Source organism: Accipiter gentilis, chromosome 7 (assembly GCF_929443795.1).
Source record: "Accipiter gentilis chromosome 7, bAccGen1.1, whole genome shotgun sequence".
In the NCBI taxonomy this organism is placed as follows: Eukaryota; Metazoa; Chordata; class Aves; order Accipitriformes; family Accipitridae; genus Astur; species Astur gentilis.
The window spans coordinates 24206668-24224715 of NC_064886.1; the positions used below are offsets into that span (position 1 = coordinate 24206668).

An 18048-nucleotide genomic window follows, 5' to 3' on the forward strand; every position below is an offset into this window, starting at 1 on the left:
CCAACTCCAAATTCTAAAATACACCTCCAAAACTTTGTGCATTCTGTTATTTGAATGCAAGTGCACCAATAACAGCCTGTGAACATAAGCTGAGTAGTCAGGTATGTGCCATGTGGGAACTTTTTAATAGGGTGTTTACATCTGCTTCTCTGTAGGGTGCAAAGACTCATCTGAAAATCTGGACTCCAGAAACTTTCATCAATTACTTTTATTTCAGTAGAAATAGAAGCAGACTGACAGTTTCTGTTGTAGTTTACTGGGGCCAATGCCACAAATGCCTCTAAAAATATCACGGTTATGCAAACTAATAACACAACAACAAATGCCAGTTGTGACCAGCAAGGACGTTACTTTAAAACATAAATGTACGTGCGTGCATCATTTGAGTAACTTCTTCAGGAACTCAAACAAAAAAAATCGTAATCAGCAAAACTGTCTCTTCTTGTACAGGAGACACAATCACATATTTACAGATTATCAATTCATATTTATGGCCTTAGGAACTGGTAAGAAGTAGAATCAACAGCACATCCTGTAATGGATGAAAGTAACAGGAAATACTTCATACAGCTTTAAGTTTTCAGAAAAGCTTTGCTATCAGGCAAGATTTAAACAAAAAAATTCATCTGACCACTTGGTGATCTCACTCGGTACCTGGAAAGCTAAACAGTCTCTATTTTGAGACCTTATTTGGTGTACTTCAGTAGTGAGACAACCGCAGCATACAAATGTGACACGAACCTCTGTTTATACAATAGAAATGGAATGGGCTCTATTTATAAAATCACCTTTTAGTGTGCTTTAGCCTCGTATTTTACAGGAGCTGGAGTAATTCAATAATGGCTAAATAAATCTCATCTTTGTAGATGGTTTGTTTAACAAATCTTAGCGAGATGGAACAATATTAGCTTTGGGTGCCCAAGACAGAATCGGAGATAAAATTTTTCCTACTCATCTTTCACCATCTAAAACCTACAGTGGCCTGACTACAGCCATGCCTAGTCCATAAATTGTCAGGAGGCATAGGCTCCCTGTAAAATGAAAAGCTGTACTTTCTCAAGCAGCACTTTAAGGCTTCAGGCTTCTGGTTAGTCCAATATAGTTCATCAGATACAATTATAAAGTAATCAATTTTCCCCAGAGTTGGTATTTTTATACTGTTGAAGTTGTTCTTAGCAGCTGGCAAAGAAAAGTTATCTTAGCCTAGAGTAAATCCAATACAAACCCCTGCTAATAAATATCTGTTCTGTAAAAAACAACTCGCATTTCTTAAAATACTTTATAAAGGAAATTAAAATACAGCACAACTGAATTAGAACACAGCTACCCCTATAAATAAAATTAAAGTACATTTATTCATGTTCTACCTGTGGAAAATTGGAAAAACAAAGCATTTGTAACTGAAGTAAGTTTTCATGGAAACCCTGAGATTAGACTCCTTAACTCACAATTTCCTGCTCTACTGACAAAGGCGTATTTCCTCAGGATTCACAAAGGTCTAATTGTACAGGAGATAATCATAAAAGAATCAGCATTGCTCAAAACTCAACACGTAAATACTGAATCATTCCCCCAAAACTTGTTACCATATCAGCCTCTGATAAAAATGCAATAATTCAAACTCAAGATCTTTTTAAAGATTAAATTGTTCTGAGATATATGTGACAAAAATATTTAGCCTTTCTCAAACAGTTAAATAGAAGTCTATTAAAATTCTGTTAAAAAACCAACCAAACAAAAACAACAAACCAACCCAGAGCACTCTACACTTTTGAATTTGTGAATGTGGTAAAAAATTCAAGCAAAAATATTTTGTTTATTCATTTGTAAATCCATTTCACTGTAATAACCTGGTAGACTAAAGTACACCAATCCTCTCATATTTTCATTTCTTGTTACAGAGTAAGACATAAAAAAAAAAGACGGCAATCTGTGATTTTTTTTTTTAAATATCCCATCCAATCAGTTTGTACTTTGTCTAAGAGAACATTTGTTGCCATTTTTACATAAAGCATGGATGAATTTTGCTCAGATATTACAAAGCTATTCATCTCAAATACACCTGAATGAAATATTTAAAACCACAAAATTTGTTTGGTGATTTGTCTTAAAACCACTCCTAAGAAAGCAAAGAGAAGATTCTGTTCATGTTTATTCTAGGAAGCCTCATGCAATGTTACAACTACAAAACACATCATACAACAGTGGTGTAGATGTATTTCAACTTGTCACTGTCTACAATGGAGTAATATGCCATTCTTTGTTACACTGGGTATCTCTGGGAGAACAGTAAGTTATACCTAGTAAGATTCATGCCAAGAATCCACTTACTATCTAACTACACAACTCCACTTACACATGTTTGTAGAGACAACCTGCAGCATTTTTTTTTTAAATGTGTTTGCCACCAAAATAGCATTCTTGGAAAAAAATCTTATAGACTCTCACAAGAACACAAAACAGAAGGACTGCAATATGTTTCCCACTCATCCTAAAACTTATTTCACTATTAAGCACTGGGTTATACAGAAAATGCTGATCCTTCCTCTTTCCCTTCCGATACATCCTGACAAACCAGGAAACATGCTCAGTGTGTTCTGGGTGCCTTACTGTTACAGCACAGGAAACAACATGCAGTCACAAAGCATCCTTTGAAGTCTGCTAACACTGCCTGATAAGAACTAGGTTTCTGGCACTCTCCACTAAATTGCCAAAGAGTCTTCCATATTTTCTGCTGGCAGAACAGATCCTGGCTCACGTCTGGATGCTTCAAACCTTTCAGGTTCCATGTTTCAGAGATTCCTACTCCACATATATCCTACTCCACATATATCACTGGTTTTGTGCATGAGTTGGTGGGGGGATTTGGCTGAACAACGTGAATGCAAAATTTGAAGTGGGTAGGGAGAGGACAATCTTATTTCTGAGCCAAAAGATTTTATATCTTTGTGGGAAAACAAGAATAAAGGGAAATCTCATTTTTATAGCAGGGATAAAATTATGTTTAATCCATAACACACCCCAAAATATCAAAATTGTGTTGTTGTTACTCAAAGTGGTCCATGTTTAGAAAAGAAACAAGAGAAGCTATGCTAAAATATGGAACATTGTAACACTTCTACCACTAAATCAGAGCGTAGCATAAGCCAGTAAAAGAACGTGATGAGAATTTAAAAGGAAAAAAACAACGAAGGAGTGAAAATGAGCAGCTACTTTACCTGGGTATGCTTATCTGCATACAAAGTTCCCCTTACTACTCCGTGGACTTTTATTTTCCTTAAAAATACAGCAATTGTTTATATTTTTTCTGTTATTAAATGCACTTGTAAAGATCTGAACAATCTACAGATATTTCATTTTACATCCCTGACCCCCATTTTTTAATTACTCTTGCAACTGCAATGAAATCAGCAAGTTTTCTGTACCCAGAATGAGCAGGAGGGACAGAGTAGTTTATTTACATATTTAAAAGGAAACCCTGCAGTGTTCTTGTGTGATCACCATCAGATGATGCACACTAGATATCTCTCTTGGCCATCAGCAGAAAAAAACCTGTTTAAATATTTAATATGCTTTTTTAAATTTCTACTGAGTCAAATTATTACCATTTTTTTCATTGTGACTGAAAATAAAATGCTTAATTGAAACAGCTGTTACTTAATAAATAACCAGAAGTTGTGTGCATGTATGCATGGTATTTCCAGATTAGATTTTCATGCATGTTATTTCACGCATGGTATTTTCCATATACTAGAATATAAGACAATTCTAAATAAGATCTCAATCCAAATAATAAAACTTTAGAGAACCAGAAGCATTGAGTCCAAAACAGACCTGGGCCTATCTCCAATATAAAGAACTTGATCTTAGTATTACATTTAGAATGTAAAGCAAGCATCCGAGATCCTCACTGCTGCTTTTACTCAGTCAGGTAAGCTTTACTATTGCAGCTGTTCAGCAAGAAGACAAGATACTACAAACAAATATTGCTATTCCGGGGGCGGGGGGGGGGGGGGGGGGGGAATGGGACACGACCCAAAACCAAAACCAAAAAACTGAGCACATTAAACTTTGGTCAAAACACGGTCAGAAAAACAAAACAGTGGCATTTCTTTTTTTTACCAGATCTCTGATGCATATTCATGGTGAAAGCAACTAATTTTACCTTCAAAAAGGATGGTTTTAGTAGTCTCTACACAGCCAGTTCTATCATAGCAAGTTAAATGGGGTTTTGGTTTTACAAGACCTCCATTGATATATTTGTCAAGTTTGTTCCATTCCCTGGACTAACTGTGCAGTCCATTACTTTCAAAGAGCATCCTCAGAGATGTACCATACCTGTATAAATTATTACAGTTATAAAAGTGCTAAGTAGTACAGCATTCACACAGGAGAATTGTTAATAGCAATGCCTAAAGCTGGAAAGACTTTTGCTACATCTTCCAAACCAACATAGTCTTGTCCTGCCATAAAATAAATTCACTTTGCATTGTAATTCACTTCAGAATTCAACTTTTAAAAGTCGTTTTGTAGAGCAGAAATAAATTCCTAAAAAATTCAGTTGTCTTAACTAGAAAAGCAGGCCTTCGTGTGTTGAGTGCTATGATCTTGGAAGTGAAGCTCTTCAGCACTTGAAATGAAATTCATATTCCAGTGTAAGTTTGCATTATTTCCTGCATGTAACAGGACAGTTGTCAAAGAAAAAGGTGTAAGTCATGGAATGCTACATTTCTGATACTTTTAATCTCCTTGGCTTTGGGTTATCTGATCCCCACTACATATCTGAAGTTGTCACATACCAATATCTGAGAATCTGTGTTATGGATGGTACAGCTTCAGAGATGAAAAAGCAAATTACTTTTTTAAAAAGTGATCTTTATTAGCTATTAGTTGCATTTCTACCTCTGCTAACTGCCCCTTGCCTACGCTACACTTTGCAGGACATACATTTACTTGAGTATTGCAGGTAGAGATGCCATTTGTTTGTTGACCATGGCTTGTACTCCCATATTACCTTTAACAGGACTACTCCCAGAGGTGAATTTGCATTAGTGGAGCAAATACATATTGGGCAAGTATCAGAGAACTGTTAGACAGAATAACATTATTTATATAATTCTGATGATTATGCATCCCAAATTTTGTAAGATTTGAAGTGATGTAGAGAAAACATACTGTTAGTATCTTACATAATTCATCCTGATCACTTAAATAGTTTCTTAAAACAACATCCCCTGGATGCCTGCTTTTGAAGTGTTTAACAAGGTATACATAAGGAGGGTAATAATTATAATGGGGGTGTAATGAGCTTCACTATCAACAGGAGTCAAAGTACAGTAGATTTTTAGCTCAGATAATTATTGCTATGTGCAGTAAATGCACCAGCAAAACTGAAGAAATAAAGCATTTGGATTACCTCTAGTGAAGGGAATTCACAAAAGAGAACGTTAATTTTTATTCTTAATTTGTTTTATGAATCTGACAAGTCTTAAGCTAATAAATCTAGACACCGGAAGCCTGATGTATTGACATAGAGTTATACAGTACAGCACACAAAGTAGAACTTCAAATTCCAGTGTGTCTCGGCTACAGGTAACAAGAAACCACTTGTGTCTATGCAATTAAAGGTCAAAGTTTCCACACAAAAAGGACAACTTATTGTAATATGATCAAGAGAAATAACTGCCTTAGCTATCAGTAGCAGACTGCTATCACAGAGATACCCAGGGACCAGGATAATCCACAAACTACAGAGTTACCCAAAAATGAATGACCTTTCCTTAGGGAAGAGAAGGCAATTATTTACAAGCCACATTCATTCGCTCTTGAGCCCTACAGCCAAAACAACCATGAAGTTACTAAATATTGCTGATACATTTTGTAGCAAGTGTTGTCAAGCTGGTCAGGGCCTGGGCTGAGATCACTGAGCTCACATAGGACACTGAAAGCAAGTACCACCAGCTGGTTACGCTATTCATTCTGGTTAACAGGATTATTGATCTGTTTTCATGGGAAATAGTACTGGGCAAAAGCCACAAGGCCGGTACCTGCAAGATCAAGCCATTTCATCCTTCCAAAGACAAAAAACTTGTGCTAAAATAAAAAAGTTTGTGTTCTGTATTAGTGTTCTATGTACCATTTTTCCTAATGAATAGTTTTTCCTTTGTATCTCAGACTGTCTTATGCATTTAAAGAAGTAATTTTGTAGCTCAGATCAAAATTACTCTCTGAAGGTATTATCCTGAAACTAATTGAGAATTATGACTGGCTCCACTAAGGCAAAGAAGTCCAACTGGTAAGCAGTGAAGACAGTAAGACTTTGCTGCTCATTCAGCTGATAATTTCTCATAATGCTGAAAATCAAGTTGTGTTAAGTAAACAACTCATGTAGGACAGTTTGAGAGCTCCAGCCTAATCTTGTAAAGCTATTGTTGGTAAACCACAAACCTGTCAAGGTTCCCTCACATGCTGCTTGGCATATTAATTATGTCATCATTATACTGTTTTTAAATACACAGTTGATACATGTTATCAATGAAAGTACAAGGAACTGACAGAAGAAAGGAAGGTATGAATACAAGCTAAGTAAATCCGAAGCAAATTAATTTAAGTTCAAAAAAACCTCCTCCAGAATGAAAGACATTCTTTGAAGTTGACTGTTACTTTAATTGTTTACTTATTATTCTTTCTCTACATCCCAGGATTTTCTGTGCTGCAACATTATCTGAAAACAAACAAAGCAGAACAACAACAACTAATTGAACTAATTCTATGTTTGTGAGTATTTCTCAGAAGCCAAATAGCTGCCTTGTTTTACCACATTCATCCCTCTTTTCAATTGCAAGAACTCTGACGAAAGTTTTGGGGAAACAACTGCTTTTGTAATCAACATTGATCTCCACAAGCAAATGTGCCTTGCTTGTTCCCTGTAAGGTATTTACATTCACCAGCTATGTTACAGCTACTTGCTATATTTATGTAACACACATTTAAACATTACATTTATATAACAGGTATGCACTGGAAACTGTGAATCATTTGTTTTAAGTTAGGACCCTCTTTTGAAAGTTCTTTGCTGAGTCCATCTACAATGGCTCATACTCACAAATCTACACAACTGATCTGCAACAAATACTTCAGCCAGGTCTAAACCTTTTTCAGCGTCGCTGTAGCTCTTCAAGCATGCCATTCTAAACACCCTCCAGTCAGCCACAATCACTGTCAGTCTCTGAAGAAACTCACATCATCTACTTGTGGCAACAGCCCTGTGAAAAAAGTACTTTGAAGCAAAACTTGACTTGGCAAAGGAAAAAAGATCAGGAACCTCAAACTTTGCATTACTCTAACAGCTCAGACGCTGATTATCTTATAGGACAGAGTTCAACCCAAAACATTTCTCTACTGTGTTGCACTCAGTGGAATATTTGGAAAGTTGAAATGACAGAAAGGTTTATGGGCTTTCTGGGGGGAAGCTTCTCTAAATAATAAAAAACATTTTTAAAAATCTTATTTTTTCTGACCTCCTGCCCACACATGTACCTCCTAAGCAACCTCCCACTGAAGCTCAGAACAAGACCTTCTTTTGTAATCTTGGGATATGCTTGAAACAGTATGTTTGAAAATGCAGATTAATACTCACCAGTACCAATGCTATATTTAAAATTAAATGTCAGAGTAAGGGACTTGAATAATACTGAATGCAAAATGCTCACTTCCCCTTTTATTACTACACACAAAAGGTGATGCCACCTGCAAATTAAGTAAATACTACAGCAGCTGAATGCTGACTTCTGTCACCAGGACACAAAGGACCTGGATTATGGGTGTCAGGTGCCTCAAACTCCTCCAAGGGAGATCTTCTATTACTGACTTTTTCTTCCTTAATTTGATTGCATTTCAAAAAAAGGCATGTTAAAAACAACATTAGCAAGGCTAAGAGAGTAACACACAGAGAAGTCAAATAGAATTGAATTAAGACAGCTTGTACATATCACCTGCAAGCCAAAACACAAGGAAGCACTGAGGTGAAGGACCCAATCCTTACTCCACTGGGTTTCTGAAGTCTAAATGGATAGGAATGACTCATATGAATGTGAATTAAGAATTCACCTATAAAAACCTAGGCTTTAGTATGCAGTACCACAAACAGAAATAAAAACTTGCCCTCAACGAAGTGTATGAAAAAGGCTTTATAAACTAATTTAGTGATTATATCCCACTGTGTAGAATGACCCTTTCTTAAATCCCATCACTGCAGCGATCATCCTTGTGGACCCTTGCTGACACTAACAGATCTCAGTGTTAGATTTTAAAGTATACTGATCCAAAGACTGGACATCGTGTTTACCATTCTAGATGTACTCCTGACTGGAAATCAGAAATTTGAAAACAAATAAATTTTGCATGCATACATTTGGCTGAAAGAACCACTTGTGATTACTACAAACCTCTGGCTTTATTTGGAGGGCACAATGATGGCACATTTTAAATAGTGAAAGCTTACAATGCCACTGATCACATTGTGTCAGCTTGCTGTGTAAACACAAGATTTCAGTGTCCAAATCCTTTAAATAATTACCAGGAAAACAGCATTTTTTCAAAAGATAATGATCTCTGGGATAATCAGAATAAACAACAAATGATGCATATTTTTGTTACCAACTGTACTGATATCTTGGTTGTTTGGTACTTCAATGGACTAACCTTTTACTTCAGTCATCTCTCCAAGTTGCAACATAAACAGAAGTGAGCTTCAGTTAGTTCTCCTCTAATTACATCTTTGCTTGTTTTTACAAAATATCGTCAGCAGAAGTATCAAACCAGAACTCTTATCGCCATTATGTAATTTTTATGATATGTAAAAATTGTATTCCCCCACAAGCTATCTCGCAAACCAAAGACTGCAGCATGTTTCCCAGACAGGCACTGAGTAGTCAAACACTCATATATCAAACCATCACTGTCATTAGCATACACACCAATTCTTAAAAACAAAATAAGTTTGTATTCTGAATACCCTCAGTCTGAATTCTCCCGCTACCTATAAAAGAGTTGGTCTCTCTCTGAAGCAGCACACTTGAGACTTCCCAAGAAGCACAACATACAGTAGCAGTCATCAGCTGTAACTCTAGCAACCACAGGGAAGTTGAAGAATAGCTGAGGAGGATTATTTGATATTGTGCCTCATATGAGGAGGCTCCAAGCTGATGAGGTTTAACTACTGTAATTTCAGTTTCACATGGTGAGGCTAGGACAGACTTTATGCTTTAATTCAATGAAAAAAAATCTCTTATTTATAAATGGATAATCTAGGCAATGTTGCCATCAATTACTCAAAGTAATCATAATGCAGGATGTGTAACTTAACTTACTGTTTTGCTTTATGATATGAACCTGTTTGCCCTAGTTTTTAGTAATTTACTAGCTATGGGACATATTTGTCCCCACTTCTTTTTCCCTATGGTCTGTGACCACATCTTTCTTTCCCTTAGAAAAATCCTTTGAATCACTTCTATTTCTTCTTACTTGAGGGAGTATAACTGTAATTATTATTATTATTATTTATTATTATTATTACCACTACTACTACTTCTTCTTTATGGAAATTCCCAAAACAAGAACAGGTTAGGTATACTAACACAAAAAAGATCATCACCAACAAAAGACTTTGCCATTGGCACAGTAGGAAACTCGAATCTTAAAACGTGCCTTGTTTTTTCCTCTGCCCAACATTTTCTATTTCACAGTCATCTTTTAATGCACGCAGACATTAAGTACTCCTAATAAATCTCGTATCTACTCATTCATAGTTATACACCATAAAACTGCTTTCATGGTAGCACTTTTACCTACTTTTAAATTTAAAAGCCTACCTTCAAGACATGCTAAATTAAAGAGACATATTAAAGGAATGAACCAGAGATGTGTCTCTTGTCACTAGCTTTCATCTCAAAGACACAGTGGTAATGATGGAATTAAAAACTAACCGAACTGTCAGGCCAGGACTAAAGGGTGACCTCCACAACAGCCTAACACTGTAATTCTAAATAACTTGTATTACTTTTTTTTTATTGGATCAGGAGGATAAACTTGATGACCAGAGTAATGACCATGTTATGGCAGCCAATACAGGACAAAGCACTGATTCACAAACTTTTAGACATGCTCCACCGTTTCTGATATCTCTAGTATCATCCATAGTCCTAATTCAAATGCTGCCCTGCCTTTGCCTTCTTGCCACTGCACAACATAAGCAGCTGAGGGTAGATTTAGATTAGATGCAAGGAGGAAGTTCTTTACTCTGCTTTACTCTGAGGTTGGTGAGGCACTGTAACAGGTTGCCCAGAGACATTGTGGATGCCCCATCCCTGGAAATGTTCAAGGCCAAGTTGGATGGGTATCCTGGTTTCAGCTGGGATAGAGTTAACTGTCTTCCTAGTAGCTGGTACAGTGCTATGTTTTGAGTTCAGTATGAGAAGAATGTTGATAACACTGATGTTTTCAGTTGTTGCTAAGTAGTGTTTCGACTAAAGTCAAAGATTTTTCAGCTTCTCATGCCCAGCCAGTGAGAAAGCTGGAGGGGCACAAGAAGTTGGGAGGGGACACAGCCAGGGCAGCTGACCCAAAGTGGCCAACAGGGTATTCCATACCATGTGATGTCCCATCCAGTATAGGAACTGGGGAGTGGGGGCAGAGAATCGCCACTCGGGGACTAGCTGGGTGTCAATCAGTGGGTGGTGGGCAATTGCACTGCACATCATTTGTACATTCCAATCCTTTTATTATTTCTGTTGTCATTTTATTAGTGTTATCATTATTAGTTTCTTCTGTTCTATTAAAAAGTTCTTATCTCAACCCACGAGTTTTACTTCTTTTCCTGATTTTCTCCCCCATCCCACTGGGGGGTGGGCGAGTGAGCAGCTGCACAGTGCTTAGTTGCTAGCTCGGGTTAAACCATGACAATGGGACTTTGAGTAACCTGGTCTAGTGGAAAGTGTCCCTGCCCATGGCAGGGGGGATGGAACTAGATGATCTTTCAGATTCCTTGAAGCCAAACCATTCTATGATTCTACGAGACAGGGTGATCCAGAAACTGCTGAGCAGCAGGAGCTGGGGCAGAGACACAAAGCAAAGTGCATTCCTGCTCCTGCACATGTCACCTGCCCTTAGGCGAGCTCTTGGACCTCTGTGTGCACCTCCTCATTCACTGCCCAATTTCCCAGTCCAAGCTCATTTACCTGCTTGAGTTCTGTGCTGTGTTAGACCTTGAATTTAGGCACAGCTTGTTAGGGAGGCACCTCACTGATCAGGAGCCCAATGAGCTGGTGAACCTGCACAGTCAGTCAGCATGTCAGAAGACAAGCTGCCCTCTGAAAATAGACAATTTTATTCTTTGAGGCAACTTTCCCCACTGAAATCAGTTAATTTCTTGCCCTGTGTTCCACCCCTTCACAAGCTTTTAGGAGTGTGGTAACTGTCTATCTTGGTGTCTTTGATGGACAAAAAGATGTATTTCATACTCATCACATTAAAAACTGATGCATTTTCATCAACATAATTAGTGTTTGTTGTATTATCTCTGAAATAAGTATATATAGTTGTGGTTTGAGAACAACACTCGGCTCTAAAATAGCACTCTTCATCCGTAGATCAATGCAAATGCAGCTTGTAATTCAGCTTTTGTGAACAGGTCATCAGCATGACTAGCATATTAACATCTCAGCCAAGGAGCAACACTCAGAGACACTCTTTTAAAGGTTAATGAAATGGCTCAATATGTACTTCAGCAGTGATTACTTCCAAGAAACTGGTTAAAGGCAAATGGGCCTCACTTGAATTTTAATTCAAATTATAATTTTAATCTGAACAGTTAATATAGGTGTTGCCTAATTGTTATGAATATATCCTTGCTCCTGATCCTTCTGTAACCTGCTTAGATTTGTTCAAATTAATTGCATATGGTGTTACTGATTAAATTCCCTGAGAAAGGACACAATACTCATATATAATGACTAATTCTCTCAGCTTATTGATTCTAAGTTCAGAATCATCACATCAGTACAAATGCAGAATACATTAAAGATAGATGCTAGAGAAAGCTCATACGTAGAGTAGCTCATAGTAGCCATAACTATTTAACATTAAAGTTGTATGCTGTTATCTACTTAATTTTACATCGATTTGGCCACCCACCAAAATTATTTTCTGACAAAACAAATAAATACATACACCTCAAACATCCATTTGGAAGCATTCAGCAGATCAATATATTATTCACTGTAAAGACCTGCACTGGAGTCCTCCAACAAATTGTCATCACAAACCGATCAAAGAGCATCAGTTCCAAAGACCTAAAGATTAAGGGAACAAACAGGTTCATCCAGGCAGCCTACCTGCTGCTACAGAAAAGCTACTATTATCTCTCCTATTGCTTCAGCTAGGTCTCTTGAAGGGTAATCTTCACCTTTGCAGTCAGAAATATTTGAGGGCTTCTTAAAAATGCATCCCAAGAAAGATCAGACCCTTGATGTAGAATTGCTTAATTTCTTGAGTCATAATGCCCCAGGTAACTGAACCCTCATTCACCAGCTTCTCAGAAAAGGCAACCAGCTAGCATTTAAGCTACAAGAAGAGCTGAGACCATTGGGTAAATGCAGAGACCCAGAACAACTCTTTTGAAATTAATACAGTCTAATTGCACATGGGAATATAGCAAACGGAAGAAAGAATTAAAAGAAAGGAATTCTTCCAAATTCTTCCTATATATTACTGAGGGGACACATAAATGTTAAGGCCAACTTATCCTAGCTTCATTATCTTCTACGGACAAGGGCTCTGTCTGCTGGAGGGTGCCTCTCAGTAATTTCTGGGCATTTTATTTTTAACCAAAGAAGGTTTGTTCAATCTAAGTCTGCTGAAACTCCTCAATTCATATCTGGTATCACAACCCTGAGATACTGGAGATAAAATTCAAAGCACTGTTAGCACTCAGTACAGTCTACTAAATATTGCCAAAGGGATTATTTAAAGCTACTCCTTGTCTCCTACAGACATAAGCTGTGAACTTAAAAATAAATAACCCTTTGAATGCAAATTGCAAAGCAACATGAACCAATATAAAACAACAACAAAGAGCCAAGCATTATATTGATAAAATTAACACAAGAAGCTCCCAGCAAAGAAATAATACTGCTTGCTTAACCAGCATGACTGCTGCCTATCTTTCACAAGAACAGTGCTGTGACAGTATCACTCAGAAATTCTGTACTAAATGCTATTTAGCATTTTCTAAAGTGTTCAGTAGTATGCATTGTTTGTGAGATTTGTTGTTTTAAGTGCTTGCACTGGAAATACTAAGCGGAATTTTTTCTCCAACAGTACAGTTTTTAAAACAGATGTAGATAGTAACAGGCAAAAACCCCCTACCAGTATTGAGGTTACGCACTGTATGAACTGTGGATCAAACACTATCTGCTTCTATTTCTGTGGTGGTATATTTCTTTGCAAGGGTTAGGAAAGAACTGGCCTTGACAGAAATGTTCTACATAAAGACGGAAAGAACAGAGCTCCACAATCACTAGAGAAATACACAGGGATTGGGGGGGGGCATTTTTTGTTATTTATTCTGCTTTATTTTTTAATTGCCACCTGTTCTAACATTCTGGAATTTATTACCTAGTGTTCTGAACTTCCTGTATCATGTGTTGACTTCATGGAAGCATGAAATAACCTGAATTATTTTAATTAAAATTTCTGTTTGCATCTAAAAATTTATTTAATAACTTTCTATCCTACTGCTCTAACTCTATATTACTATAATTCTAAAAGGCATTTTAAAAGTCTTTAGATAATTTCTGTTATTATTGTAAATTTAAAGTATGGGTACTATATAAATTAAACTTGACAGCTGGAAATAAATTTTACAATCTCTGCTAGGCAAAATTCCCAGTCAAATGAATAAAGCTTTACCTGAGCTATACCTAAGCAAGAGCTAGAGGAAATGTTCACGGAGATTTTTAGTCTTTCCCTGCATATGTTACTCTTGTAGGCCTGCTTTTATCCTTGCATTTCTGTGAGCAGTTCAAATCTGAGCAAGTGGGAGCTGCACAGATCCAAAGACAGAATTTCTTCACCAGTCCTAGCTGTGTTACGTGTTCCACAGGAGCAGACCAAGACATTTACACGACTTTGACAGTAATGAAGCCAAAAGGCAGGAGCTGGGAGACATGTTAAAAAACAATTAGGAGCACTGGAAAACTTGTCTTCAAGAGGAAACTTACTCTGTACCATCTAACAATACTCATGACTTTCCTCACCTAAGACTTCATCTATGTGAACTGATGAGTGTGTAGGTGTGCATGAACTTTCATGTACGTATTTGCATATATTAACATTGACTAGCAGAACTGTTAAGCTGTTTTATAATTGCTCATATAAGAGCTGTAGGAAAGAACTGGTGGATTTATTGTGGTGCGTATGTGGGTGTTCAATACTGCCAGTCCATCCTTCTCCATAGGATTAAATTATTTCTTTCATTCAGACAAGGGCAAAGTATTTTTACTTTATGATTTAAAATCTTCCTAAAACAACAAAAAAGAATGAAAAGTAGTCACAGATAATATGAAAAGAATAAAAAATACCTAAAACTCAGCAGGAATATATCTCTCTACTGTGTATAGAGATGCCAAGGGAGAAAGGGCCAGGGAAGAGGAAATTCCCTCATGCGTACATCTCTTCTGGAGATCAATTCAAGATAGTATGCACCCCTGTGGATTAAGAAACTCCCAGTACATGAAGTATGCATTCACCTGTTCATTTGCTCCCAAACATGGAAAAAAGATATGTCTTTGAAGAGACACTAAGACAGAAACAAGAATCTCACTCTTCTGAACTCATTAAGGAACTAAACAACTGACTGCCCCCTTTACAGCTCTGAAAACCTCCTCCTATTAAAATCAACTTAAATGCTACTGTAATGGGTACTGATCTGCATAATGTTATGGTAACACATGCAGTTTATTTCTCTGAACAAAAGATGCTATTTTTCCAGATTAACTTGAAATCAACCCACTAAAAATTGCTTACAATGAATAGCTCCATTACTATACTATCTTTTCATAATTGTTGGTTTATATTCATCTTGAAGATAATTTATACTATGAAACAAAATGTTACTTGTAGCTCAGAATGATAGAGTTGTGCTTTGGATAGCCATTCTCCAATAGCCTTGATGTCCCTTCCAAACTGATAAGAGGTTTATACACAGTCTGTGTCCCAGCTAGTGGCTCATTTTTGCTTTCAGAAATGCAACTGGCAATAAGTAAACTGCAAAAATTCTGAAGTCTTCTGAATCCTGTTCTTAGTTAATTGTAAGTGCTTTCTTTTTTCTCGCAATTTGTATGCAATTCATTACACTTTTAGCTTTTCTTCTTGGCCACAACAAAACCTGAAACTGTAGTTAGCTTTCTCCTTAATTAAAAATATTTTTTACTTTTCTTTAAGGTTTTGGGAAGTGCTTTATCTTTATTGTCTTTGGCAAGGGAGGGTACATGAAAAAAAAAAAGTGGACCTTTCTGCACCACCTCTGTTTCTCTCACTGTTGTCTGCAATTGTGAGGACTTTGTATTTGATAACCCAGATGGTCCCTTCTAGTCTTACATTCCTTAAAAAGGACACAAAGTACTGTAAACTGATGCCACATGGCATACAAAAATCACAACATTCTTTAATATATCATGCAGTTATTGAGCAAGTTTTAGCCCCATTAATGCATTTTCACTAAATGAAAAATACCATTTTCAAATGCAGTTTGTGTTAACAAGCTCTGAAAGCAGAAAATTAAGCTATCTCTACCATTAAACAACAACGGCATAAATGCAGCGTATCCCTCCCCTGGATCTGCAGCAGAAGTAATATGATTATTGAAAATATATGCATTCCTGACAATATAAAAAAAGCAACATTTTTTGGACATGATGATCCTAAAAATAGTCACCAAGGTGTGTTTTTGTGTGGAGATGAATGTTTGACAAATACAGGAAGAGCAACCCTCCATTACTGTTATTGTGGTCTACAACTTGTCCTCAAAGATTTTACAGCTTTTTGCAGCAACAACTGTCTTTTAATGACATGTCAATATGCGTTGGCATAGCAAGGTCTTGACCTCACAGGAACCCCTAACATGGCACGCAATGTAAGTGAACAACACAACCAATTTTGTATTAGGAAACTGAGTCAGTAGCCCAAGTTCCTGTGCATACTCTAATCATTGATAGAACTTATGCTGGTAAAGGGTAGCTCAAGACTCTTAAGAACTTTCAGATAGATAACCCTGACTACATGAAAACACCATTAACGCATGATGCCAACAAAACATAAATAACTTCAGCAGGGAACCAAGCCAACATGGTTTAGAAGCTAGGAATAAGCTAGTAAGGAAACATATGAAGAAAAGCACCAAATCCAGTTTGCAATAAATATGGAGATGTGCACTGGAAAATTTAATACACATTATGTAGCAGTCAACACAAAACTAAAGGACTGCTCTCTTTTAGGCATCTCTTTCAATGTACACTGCTCACGACTCATACTTTTCAGAGATCCACATCAGTACCCAAACATTCATTATGGCCTCCTTATTACTAAGAATGCATTCGAGAAAGCATGAGTGAGCTTGTAAGCAAGTAGCTATTAGATTAAGAATGTTTGTCCTGAAATTGTGAAACCAGTATGAAGTCTTATCAAAGGCTTTCCAATTGAAAAGCCTTTCTAAATCACCTTTGTTTTCACAGGAAGGATTTTTTAAAAGGCACAAAGTTTGGTGCTCAAATGCCTTTAAAAATGTCTTTGATAGAAAGCCACCAGGGAAGTCATTCAGTGTTACAACTATGACTTTTTCCAACACTGCAAATCAGCACTTTGTTTCTCCTCTACAAAAAGAGCAACCTAGATTTACAGTGTCTTGGAATTAAGAATGAAACGTGTCCCTCCTCACACACAAAGCATCAAAGGTTGGATTTTCTGGTTTCCTTAGAAGCCAGTAGCTCAAACAAAACTCCATCTTTACCTCTCAGGGCTCAGAGAACTCTTACACCAGTTTGTAAAAGCGGTTAACAACCCTATCCCTCCCCTCCAGGTGCAGGCTGACCTACTACAGCCAGACCAACAAGAATTAAAAATAAATAAATAATAATTAAAAAAAAATTCAAAGCTAACATGACAAATTCTTGAAAAGTATTTGCAATAAATGGTAGTGGAAAGAAACCATAGCAATAAGCAAGAAAAACTTCACATCAGTAAAAGAATTCTTCGCATGCTTACATGGCAAAGAAGGCACCAGGCTGTCACACCCACTGTAAGCAGCTGCTTAAGAATAATTACACACTGGATCACTTTTTTCCCCAAGTTTGCTCACTAGAATACTGACTGATGTGAAGTTCAGCGACGGGTCCACGGTGGGATTTACAAGAGAATAATTAGGTTGCCTTCCTATAACTCAGTCACATATGGTAAAACAATCAGAAACACTTTAAAATTTCAAATGTTCCTGCTTTGCAAACCCCTGAAAACAAAAATTGAGAAAAAAAAAAAAAAAAAAAAAAAGGGATTTGAACAGCTTCTGCTAACAACAATCTACTGAACAATTTTACAGGATGCAGTAAGACTGTTTTCCTGTCATCACCAGAACAAAAACACAAGTGCTGAAGAATTATGATTAAAAGCCAAATAATCCAAGTTGTGACAAAAAGACATGTGCCTAAAACAAGTACTTAGGAACGTAAGTCCTTTTTGAGGGTCTTGAATCCAGTGGCTATGCCTTAATGAGTAAACAGCATGACAATGAAGAATTAAACTAGCACTGTTTTGTAGAACCATACTAGTTTGATTTTTGCAAATTAGTATTATTGTCCAGTTAGCTCACAATTTTGAGATGAAAGCTGTCATGAAAAACCAAACATTTCTGAAAAAAATCTTTGTGAAAATTTTTTTGTGAAAAATAGGTCTAAAACATTCCCAAGCATTTCAGCAGCTTTAAGACATTCTGGAGAA

The 18048-nt window shown here is 36.8% G+C and overlaps 1 protein-coding gene across 6 annotated transcripts in view; it reads right to left on the reverse strand.

Moving 5' to 3' along the window:
- The window catches only part of SMPD3 (sphingomyelin phosphodiesterase 3), a 123801-nt gene that overhangs the window by 45541 nt on the left and 60212 nt on the right, over positions 1-18048 (reverse strand). The window contains exon 1 of one of the 6 annotated variants that reach the window (XM_049805287.1): positions 12231-12302. The exons of the other annotated variants lie outside the window; for them this stretch is intronic. The gene's annotated coding sequence lies outside the window, so the exon portion shown is untranslated. Of the gene's footprint in view, positions 1-12230; positions 12303-18048 lie in introns of those variants that run through there. 6 annotated transcript variants of the gene reach the window in all.